Raw genomic sequence first — 11,276 nt, 5'->3', positions numbered from 1 at the left:
GCCCGAGCTCGGGAATCGACCTTGAGGCCCTAACTCGACTAGCTCGAGGCCCCAAGTAGCTATTTATCGGTTCGATTATAACTTTATTTTAGCTCTCATCTCGCCCTTAAACTTCACACAGATAGCATCAACTGCTCTACAACTAGCATAAAAATAGATCATGTATTTTTAGAGTCCCATCAACAAATTTAATTGTTATTACCATTTTCACGGTAAACACAAACCCAAGAAACTGCGAATCTCTGTTGGAGTGGTAGGTCTAGGCCAATTCCTCACTGCTGCAATCTTTTGAGGATCAACCATAATTCCTTCCCTGGAGATGACATGACCTAAGAACGTGACAAATTAAGACCAAAATTCACATTTCAAAAATTTTGTATACAATTGGTGTTGTCGAAGAGTCTGCAGAACTGCCCTGAGGTGGTCAACATGGTCCTCCCGACTTCGGGAATACACAAGAATATCGACAATGAACACTATCACAAAGGTGTCTAGAAAATGCTTAAAGACTCGATTCGTACGATCCATGAATTGCTGCCGGGGCATTTGTTAGCCCAAAAGACATCACTAGAAATTCAAAGTGCCCATACCGAGTCCTGAAAGCTATTTTTGGAATATCCTGCTCCCTTATCTTCAATTGATGATACCCGGACAGCAAGTCAATTTTTGAGAAACACTTAGCAACTTGCAATTGATCAAGAGAGTTGAAGATTGTCAAAATGTTGAAGGGACCGAAGGCGGACATCTAGCCAGATCTTTTGTTGCTGGGACTTTGCGAGTTGGGGAAACTGTTCGACGGAGCCAAGGATGCCGAATCTGGGGAAGGTCCTTCTTGGACCAAGTAGATAGGAGTTTATCTTTTTCGTTTTAAAATGTAACAAGGCCAATGGCCGTTAGTAACTTTTATTTCCATTTTATTTAGCGTCGATTTGAGGTTCATCTTACTTTTTATCAATGAAATGAGGCATTTAGCATTCCAAGTTCTCCAAATCAACTTGTCTCTAGGCCCACCTCAGGCACAACGAGGTTCCCAAATTAGGACACGCTTTACATTCCTGCACTACGTGTTTAAATATTGCAATACTTTTTATGACCCTCACTAACTTGGTTACCTTTTTTTTGTTTTATTCTTGTTTTGTTATTCCCCTCCCCAAAGGTTAGTTCGTGCACTCTGGCAACTTCATCTTATTCCACGAGCTCCAGGGGCCCTCCACCCACTCCTCCTCTTAGTCCTGTTAAGAACAAGAACAAAAGCAAGATGGAAGATTTGAACAACATCAAAAAAGAGAACGCAACAGTAAAGGCCACTGATGGCCATGGTATTCGGGTTCCCGATGAAAATTTGTCACAACTTGAACAGAAATTGTTGAAGTTTCAGGAAGAGCTCAATCAGGTTTGGAATCTGGCCAACCTATCATTCTCCCTCAGCACCCCGGACGCCAATGTACGTGGTGAAATCAGAGATCCCGATTTCCCACCATCAAGCCATCTCGGGGAGGTACCTTGAGACCCCGAGAACATGAAGCCACCTCGGGAAGATAGCTCAAGACCCCAATGATATGAAGTCACAACTTAGTCCACTCCTTCGAGGCTTGTCGAGGTCGGATTCGAGACCGAGATAAAGATAAAGAGGGGAAGCCCCGACAGGGCCAGCATATCCCTAGCCTATGCTAGGGTGTCAAGTCAAGCCATCACATCTTCATATTTCATGAATTAAATATACATGTATCCCGAGTTTCCTCTCCTATATAAAGGGGACTCACCCTACCTTGTAACTAACTGATGTTGCTCCCACAATTCTACAAAGTGCAATAATATATCTCTCTCTTTTCTTACTAAAGCTCATTGGTTCTCACTGATACTGAGGATACCTCGATATCCTTTTCCTCTATACGTGTTCTTCATTTTATATGTGTTCTTCATCGTACAAACTCAATTTCGGTTGTAAATAGCTTCGTTTGATTATATTTCTAACTGTTAGTTTACTCCCGAGTATCCCCGTCAACCCGAGCTCGACCCCGATGTCGACCTCGAAGTCCCAATCGACCAAGCTTACGCCCGGGTAGTAGACCCTTTGGTTCGCTCGTTACCTCGTCTTATCTCCCTACCCCCCCCCCCCCCCCCCATCGTCAAAATTCATAATACTAGCATCATCTGCTCTAACAAACTAGCTTGGGAATAGATCACGTATTTTTAGAGTCCCATTTAATAAATTTAATTGTTGTTACCATTTTCACGATAAATAGTTTGGCGCCCACCGTGGGGCTAAAAATAATAGTGATTATTTTCTTGTTAGTTTCGTTACAGAAACGCATACCATCTTTCACACTTTTTCTTGTCCAAGATCCTTTGATTTCAGGTAAAAATGTCTGGCTCGGTGAACAGAGCTGAGAACGACTGCCTCGGAGATCACGGGGAAAATGGTATAGCTATCCCGACTGCCGGAGCACCGCTACAGGATCCCGATAACGCACCCGGACCAATACTAGCGGACGCAGAATCACAGGACGCACAGCAAGTCAACAAAACTTCTCACGCCGATAGAAGCGCGCGACTCAGCGAACGACAGGAAGTTCAGAAAACCCCGGCCCGGGAAGAACAGGAAATTAGTCTTCACGATATTTTTGAAATGTTGCAAGCACAACAAATGGCCATTGCTCATTTGCAAAGCCATCCGGGGACCCACAGCATAGCGACACCGGAGACAGCTTCCCCCGACGAGCGCACCACCGCTCACGCATACACGAAGAAAAACTACGACTTTCAAGATGACCCCGCCATAGAAACATACGCCGATGTCTTCAAAGCAGCACTGGCGGAAACCGACAAGTCGGAGGCCGAACAAAGAAAGGAAGAAACACCACAAGAAGTCGCATCCTGCTCCCTGATAGGACGAATGGGATCGCGTCCGGCTTCGGATGAACAGACAACCCTGGCCTTTGCTCGGGGTTTAAACAGAGCATACCCGCCGACCCCAGGTCGTTTCAAACGATTTTTAGCCAGATACCCGGCCAAGAGTTGGCCATGCGTCCGTACCCAGCACCGGCCACTAATCGGGGCCGTGGGCGGCTGTCCAGAATCCTCTGCAGAAACAGCACGCCCAAGCAAGCCTTCCACGAAGAAACTAATGCCAAACGGATGGGGATACCATCCATGAGCCGCTAATGGGATGAACGCCCCAAGATCCAACATACCTCGCAGCGGTAGGGGAGTAGTTCGAGGGTGGCGCCCTCGCGGAACATCCAGCGGAACCAGATCCGGTAAGGCACAGCCGGCAGACGAACCTCGTCTAGCAGAGTGTGGGCTCAACATTGTTATGACAAATGTCGTAGTCACCATAAGCGAAACCAGGAACGCTGAGCGACTCAGGCCTACTCGACCAAGGCCCCTTCGAAGGAACCACAACCTGACGCGGAATCCGTAGGATGCAAGCGACAGCGGGGCCACGAATGACTCCCGTCCCGAAAATATGACAGCCATGCTGCTCAGTCAAATTCGATGACAAGTACTATCGAACGGTCAGGCTCAAATCTGGCCCCGAGGAAAGAAGACTACCGGGAAGGATGAAGTAAACAAACCGCGACGTATCACCACGGCAATGGAAGAACGGCGACGCCCTCCGAGAACTCATTACACGGGAAGCAAAATACCCACTACTGGAACAAAGACAGATCCAGGGAAATATTTCCAAGGATACTCTCGCATCCAGGGAAAGGGGCACCATGACTCCTACCCAGCGTCACGACGGCACATTGGTAAACCTCTCCCTCATCCACTTAATCTTAAAGTAAATCGTGTGCTCATAGATACAGGAAGTTCGGTCACCCGCAACTATGGTATCGGACCAAGGGTCAATAGGGCGGACCGTATTAACGAACCAAATCGCCCCCACATCCTAAATCCTTGGTGAACTCCAAGTAACAAGTTGTCGAAAAGACCATTCTCTCAATACAGCCCACCTGAATCCGAGCTGGGATCTCGAGCATTACACCATCAAAGGAAGCGCGAAGTATAAACGTTTTATTGGGGCGACCACTGACACTCTACCCGAAGGCGTCGACGGTCCCATCTCGAAAAAGGAGCGAGATTCCTCACAAAGGGCAGAACTAGAATAAGCCGACGGGGACGCACCGAGTCCCGGAACATCGCCTACACACTCCATGGTAAGAAAGAACTTCTTTCGCTCCTTAGTATTCCTTTTACTAACCTGAACGCAGACAGTTGGCTAGGATGTTCGGAGGTTCTCAAGACTCTACCCAAAGATTCCTAGACCGCATGTAGGCGACCGCCGTATTTTCTCACTTCGTCCGGGCTTTTCGCCCCGAAAGAAACCTTATCGGCAAGATTACTGGCAGAACAGCATACCAGAAGAAGGTTCGATGATGCCACGGGGTTTATTCCGATAGCCCAAAAACGAACGATGGTTTGCCTCTAAGAGCATCCCCCCTTGAAATGACCTAGATACGGCAGACTGAAACCCCGTCGGGAATTATATGCTGGGCCAAAACGGTCTGAGAAGTCGTGCACGCATGGATCGAGTTCACGATGGCGAAACAATGTACATCTATAAGAAGCAATAAAAGGATATTTTCTTGGCATTTTATTCTCCGGACAAAGAAATCTCAAGTATATCCCCGGCAGGGGGCCCCCCTCCACCGACTGTATCCCGAAATACTTGGGGCTCGATGCCTACAACTAGGCACTCGCGCGATCTCAGGATCAAAACTCCGGGCTCATAAAACCCCTACATGGCAACTCCGAGCTCACAAGAAGCGGTCTTCACGCTTAAACAACTTGATGACTCGGAGATTGTCGTCAATCGCCATATGCTGGAAAATCCAAAACAGTAAGACCCTTAACGGGCAGACTCGGCATAACCAGGTCCATTCTACATCACCCAAGAACTGTAAGACCTCAAAAGGCATGACAAACTATAAGACCTCAACAGGCATGGCAAACTGTAAGACCTCAACAGGCATGAAAATCCCGAAGTTTAGGCTATACATCGCATTTGTAAGAATCCAGAAAGGGCATACCCTCGATGTGGACGCCTAAACTATCACTCGGGATCAAAAATGGGTACAGCCAAACGCACATGACTACGGTCAAAACGGCTGATACAGCCGAAAAAATGCGACTCGGGGACTCCCGACCATCGCTAAACAAAAAATTGCAGGCCACTAGTTCGAATATACTTCGAAAAAAACCGGTTACAACATGATTCCCTCAGCAGGTAAACAACGGGCTATGAACTTTTCGGGGTGCTCGAAATATCGCTGATTACGACTTGAAATCGAGGTTCTTTTAGAACCGACGACGGGTCAGGCAAAAATCTTTCAAAAAGACCTTAACGAGCGGAAAACAAAGCCTACAAAAAGCCCACGGGCAAAAAAAGCGTAAGAGCCATTGTCGCCAGCTAAGCAAGCCTACGGGCCACATATAAAAACGTCTCTACGACCAAAAAGCGTAAGAGCCATTGTCACCAGCCAAATTGACAACTTGAGGATTAAAGTGATCTCGAATCGTAACTCGATTCGGAGATCGGATCCAAAATAATTAACTAAACAAGCCTACGGGCCACATATAAAAAGGTCTCTACGACCAAAAAGCGTAAGAGCCATTGTTGCCAGCCAAATTGACAACTTGAGGATTAAAGTGAGCTCGAATCGTAACTCGATTCGGAGACCGGATCCAAAATAGTTAACTAAACAAGCCTACGGGCCACATACGGAGAGGTCTCAACGACCAAAAACCACGTGCAAAGCACTACCCCATTCGGGAAATCGAAAGGCGCGTAAAGGTATATTACAGCCCGAATCGCAAAGCGACTCGGAGACTGGACCCACAATAAGCACAAAGCTAAAGCATGCCTAAGGGCACGGCACAAATGCCATAATCGCCAGCCGAGTGAGCCCCCGGGTCACCCGCTTATAAGGACATTTCGACCCGAAGCAAAGAAGGCCACTGTCACCCGCCCGTACGAACAAGGAAGAGCTTAAAGGCCCGTAACAGCTCGACTCGCAAAGCGATTTGGAGACTGGATCTAGACGGCCGGACAAAGCGCAGGGACTGCAATGCTCTCTCACATCAAGAAACACTCCTAGGAGCCAAGGGCTGGCCCGGTTGATCCCGGACCTGTGAGGATCCCGCCAAACATCGAAACCGGCCCGGTCGAGGATGATAACAGAAGGAGATGCGGAAAAAGTAAAGCTTCAAAGTATCTTCTCATTTTACTAGCACAGAGGAAAAAGGGGGAATAGACACACTCTCCACAAACAGACATATTCTACATATATGAAAAACAAAGCAACAAAACAGCACAAAAAATCTATGATCCGTTCCGAAGAGCTACAGCTCGCCGGATTCACTCCCCGCCCCGTCGGCAAGAAATGACCACGCGTCATGCTCGTCCGCCCTTGCTCGGTCCAATTCATTGGAAAGAACAAAGCCCCTCGCACCAATCTCCTCGAGTGCTTCCCTTCGGGATCTGCAATGGACATATTCCACGATCTTTTTCTCCCGATCAAGGGCTCGCTTCAGCTCGGCCTGAGCATCCGCAGCATCCTTCATACGGACCGCCATCTCCTAATCAGCGTTGACTCGCCTTCGCATCGCCCTAGCCCGAGCATCAATTACCTCGGCCCTGGTCTTCGAAAGTTCGGATTCCAATTTCTCGATCACATCTGCTTGGGTTTTGGCATTATCTCGAGCCAAGCACATTTGGACTTCTAAGGCAGGAACCTTGGCCAAGGCACTTGCCTCCTCTAAAACATGAGCTTGCACCTGAGCCCTTAGCTCGCCACAAGCGTTTCTGGCGCGATCAATATCGCCCTTAAGGTGCTCCATGGCCTCCGTCTTTTTCTGCAGCTGATATGACAGAGAAGGGCGTTAGCCTAAAAAGGCCGAAGAAAGTGAAGCTTGGGCTGCATAAAGTTACCTGCTCCGTCAAATAACTCTCATAATTCGAGCACTTGTACGCTTCGCATCGCCAATGCAGCAACTCGCCCTCCTTCTCCTTGCTAAGCAGCCTAAGAGACTCCCCCTCATCCCGAACTTTCTGAAACTTGGCCCCTTGGCGGACCAGCTCAGACATCAGCCTGTCACAGGCCTGTACAAGGAAAACTCAATGACGAACGAAGGACGTAGAATACAGGGAAATTGTACCTAAGCTCACCACGAAGTGAAGCCGGCAGACTTCCTCGAAGTTGGAGCATACTCCTGTTGGTCCTGTCCCTTCGCCGCCGGGAGAGCCGGTCTCGGGCATAGCACATCCACTCAAAGGCATCGACGACCAGGAATCAGGTACCCCGGGGGTAGCAGACTCAGACAATACTTTCTCCTTGGAGATACTGGCGTGGTCAGCACCGCTAGAAGTTCCATCACCTCGAAGGGTGGGAAGAAAGGTCAACGACTCCTTCCCCTCTTTGGAAGAACACTGTCTCATCCCAAAAAATTGCCCAAGACCTGCGAGCGACAGTTCTAATGCAAGAAGAAAAGGGGAAAAATGTTACCTCAAATACATAAAGGCCGAGGCAAAAGGCAGCACGCGCACATACCTTGGTATTTCGCTCCCCACCTGACGCAAAGCACAGCTCGCCACCGACGCTTGTCGCAAGACGAATGGGTCACCAGCCTCCGGACCCAGCCGGGCAGATCAGAGACTTCGCCTGGCGTCCATGAAATTGCTACAATAAGGTAAAAAGCATCATTATTTAACTAACTTCCGCTATAGGTACAACCTAAAAGAGCACCGGACGCTCCACTCACGTGCGTAATTCTACCCTTCGGGGAACGGCAAAAGCTCTGAGGGGATGATGTCGACCGTCCGGGCCCGGACGAACCAACCGGCCCATTCTCGACCCCCCTCCTCTTCATCATCAACAACAAACGGCAGGGATGAACGACACTTCAGGGTTAGCAGGCCCTGATGATGAAAGGGCCGATACAGCCGGATGAGGTGGTCGAGCGTAAATTCGAGATCGGCCTTCTCCGCAAAGAACCTCATCATCAGCACCACCCGCCAAAACGACGGATGTATCTGCGCCAAAGTAACCCGATACTTCAAGCAAAAATCAAGCACAACCCTGTCGAGGGGGCCAAACGCGAAAGGATATAGGTATACACTCAACGTTAGTGGAATCCGTAACGTTCTCCCCCGAAGGAAGCACCTGCAGTGCTACCCCCTCACTCCATTCGCAGTATTTTCTCACCATCTCCAAATGCTCCCCTCTTATCAAAGAAACCGTTGTCAGAACGAAATACCTCAGCTCCCGAGCGCCGGGAACAGCACTCTCCGCTCTCGGCCATGCCGCCCCCAGAGTGGTTGCCATGACTATGGTAATACTAAACAGAGCAAAGCAAGGACGCGCACAAACACTTCTTGCACCTAGGGAAATAAGGAACCCTATGCCAAAGCAGGAGAACAACTACCTCAAAATAGTGAAGCCCTGCGAAGAAGCCGAAGCCGCCCCACTTATATGATAAGAAACGGCAACGTTTCGCCTGCCCGGAGTCAGCCCCGGGGAGTAAACGATGTCGATATAGTCCAATGGGATGATATCCGACCCCGAAAGTATCCTCCGACAAGAACCCAAGACTCAAGGAACCGTCCGCATTATCTTTGAGCTCGGGATGGCATCCCGCCTCGAGGATCCCCACCGATGAGAAACCAGAATTTGTGAAGCTTTCCATGCCATCACTCAATGCAAGGAGCTCCAATCACGAAAGCTCCGTAAAAGTTCGAAGCGGTGCCTAAGTGTAGTTAATCGCTCAGCTAAACCTATCTCCTATATATCTAAAGGAAGCTGTCCACATCGGGAATCAAAAGGGACCCCGCGATACCCAAAGCCGGCCTCCATCCGGGATAACATCCTCAAAGGCCCCAAATTCCAAGCGCATTATCTCCATGCGATTCAGAAGGCCTAGGCAGCCCAAATGTAACCAATCAACCCAGGGTTGCCCGAGGGACAACTATGGCCTCGAGGGTATAAAAACATGGAGTTACTCGGTGCAAATCGAAAGCAGAGATCAAAAGGTTATATTCATATTCATAAAAATTCATATACAACAGCCCCTGAAGGGTCATAGCATATGCTTACGAAAGCTTACAAAGGGTCCCCACACAGAAGCAAAAGCAGAATACATGAAGAAAAGGCCTAAAACCTATTCTAGCCACGAAGGCATACCGCCGGTGACAGAACCTCCAAACATCGTGTCCTTGAATGCACGCCTCCAAAAACCTCGCCCCAGTCCCTCAAAGTAGCACTTCAGAGAAGAAGAAAAAAAAGAAGGTGGAAGGAGTAGGGAGGGATGAAAAAACACAATAGCTCTCCGAAGCTCGAGGACCCTCTTTGGCAAAGAAAGCCTCGGAGAGACAGCGGACCGAACAACCCTCGGTCCTGCTTGCACGGCTACTTCAAATACACTTATTCAAGCATCGAGTCGTGCAAGCTCCCTGCTCGGGGCAGAATCCCACATCGAGTCGGGGTACGGAGGTGAGCAGCGGTGTATAATCCGAGCCCCCTTCTGAGAAGCGGTGCATAATCCGAACGACTGTCTACATAAGAGGAAAACCGATTCCCCTTCCATCGCCACCTCGGGTTAGAGACAGCAGCAAACACCAACATACCAACGACCATAGCGGGACAACTAGATTATGCTCAACAAAGGGACGTCCCGACGAAGGGCCATGGCACAACTTAAGGGAACTCCTCCTAACGATCTTGAGGCTATAAGCCCCAAGCATGATGTTCAAAGGTAGAAGAAGATGACAAGAAGGAATAGGCAAAGCATGCCGATGAAGATACTGGGATAGGAAGAACAACGCCAAGGCACCCCATTTATAGGGGGCAGCAACACGGTCGTCGAGGCTCTGGAAAACTATCCGATGAATGCAATTATTGCATCCTTGAAAAACCAAATCGACGGCAGCACTTTTTACCTTGAAGAACGGAAGTGGCAGAGTATTGAGCAGGAGTCTATGAGATATGCCATCTATCACGAAAGATTGCGCCATGACGCAGATCGCCAATGCACCATCGGCATAAGGAGCTCGAGGAGTCAATGGTCATAACCGTTTCCCATCGCTTCGTTCTGAGAAACGCGAAGACTATCTGTACGTGGTGAAATAAGAGAGCCCGATTTCCCACCATCAAGACATCTCGGGGAGGTACCTCGAGACCCCGAGAACATGAAGCCACCTCGGGAAGATAGCTCAATACCCCGATGATATGAAGTCACAACTTAGTTCACTCCTTCGAGGCTTGTCGAGGTCGGATTCGAGACCGAGATAAAGATAAAGGGGGGAAGCCCCCAGAACACGCAGTTGAGTCTGACAGGGCCAGCATATCCCTAGTCTATGCTAGGGTGTCGAGTCAAGCCATCACATCTTCATATTTCATGAATTAAATATACATGTATCCTGAGTTTCCTCTCCTATATAAAGGGGACTCACCCTACCTTGTAACTAACTGATGTTGCTCCCACAATTCTACAAAGTGCAATAATCTCTCTCTCTCTCTTTTCTTACTAAAGCTCATTGGTTCTCACTGATACTGAGGATACCTCGATATCCTTTGCCTCTATACGTGTTCTTCATTTTATATGTGTTCTTCATCGTACAAACTCAATTTCGGTTGTAAATAGCTTTGTTTGATTATATTTCTAACTGTTAGTTTACTCCCGAGTATCCCCGTCAACCCGATGTCGACCTCGAAGTCCCAATCGACCAAGCTTACGCCCGGGTAGTAGACCCTTTGGTTCGCTCGTTACCTCGTCTTATCTCCCCCCCCCCCCATCGTCAAAATTCATAATACTAGCATCATCTGCTCTAACAAACTAGCTTGGGAATAGATCACGTATTTTTAGAGTCTCATTTAATAAATTTAATTGTTGTTACCATTTTCATGGTAAACAGCCAACTTCCCCAATGTTCAAAACACCACACCTCCTCAAAGTATCCCAAAACACAAAATCATCCCATTGCTCTGCCAAAGACCAATGCAACACTTGCCATACCCCAAACAATAGCTCCACTACTCATCCCAGAAACCTCAAAACTCCGCGCAAATGACCATTTCCACGCCCATCGCAGGCCACCATTAACAATCCATCTACGTGGAGACCATGCCACACTCACCCAACTTGTATCTGCACACTGACGGCCATGAAAGGTATTACTCATTAAGAAACTTGGGCCGATAAGACTTAAGAAACTAACAGCGATTCCAGGGCGTCAAAGAAGCCAAGGATTCGAAGGGTAACTATGAGACCTCTGC

The sequence above is a fragment of the Nicotiana attenuata genome, unplaced genomic scaffold (genome assembly GCF_001879085.1).
Source record: "Nicotiana attenuata strain UT unplaced genomic scaffold, NIATTr2, whole genome shotgun sequence".
Classification (NCBI taxonomy): Eukaryota; Viridiplantae; Streptophyta; class Magnoliopsida; order Solanales; family Solanaceae; genus Nicotiana; species Nicotiana attenuata.
Note: the sequence above shows the minus strand (reverse complement) of the source record.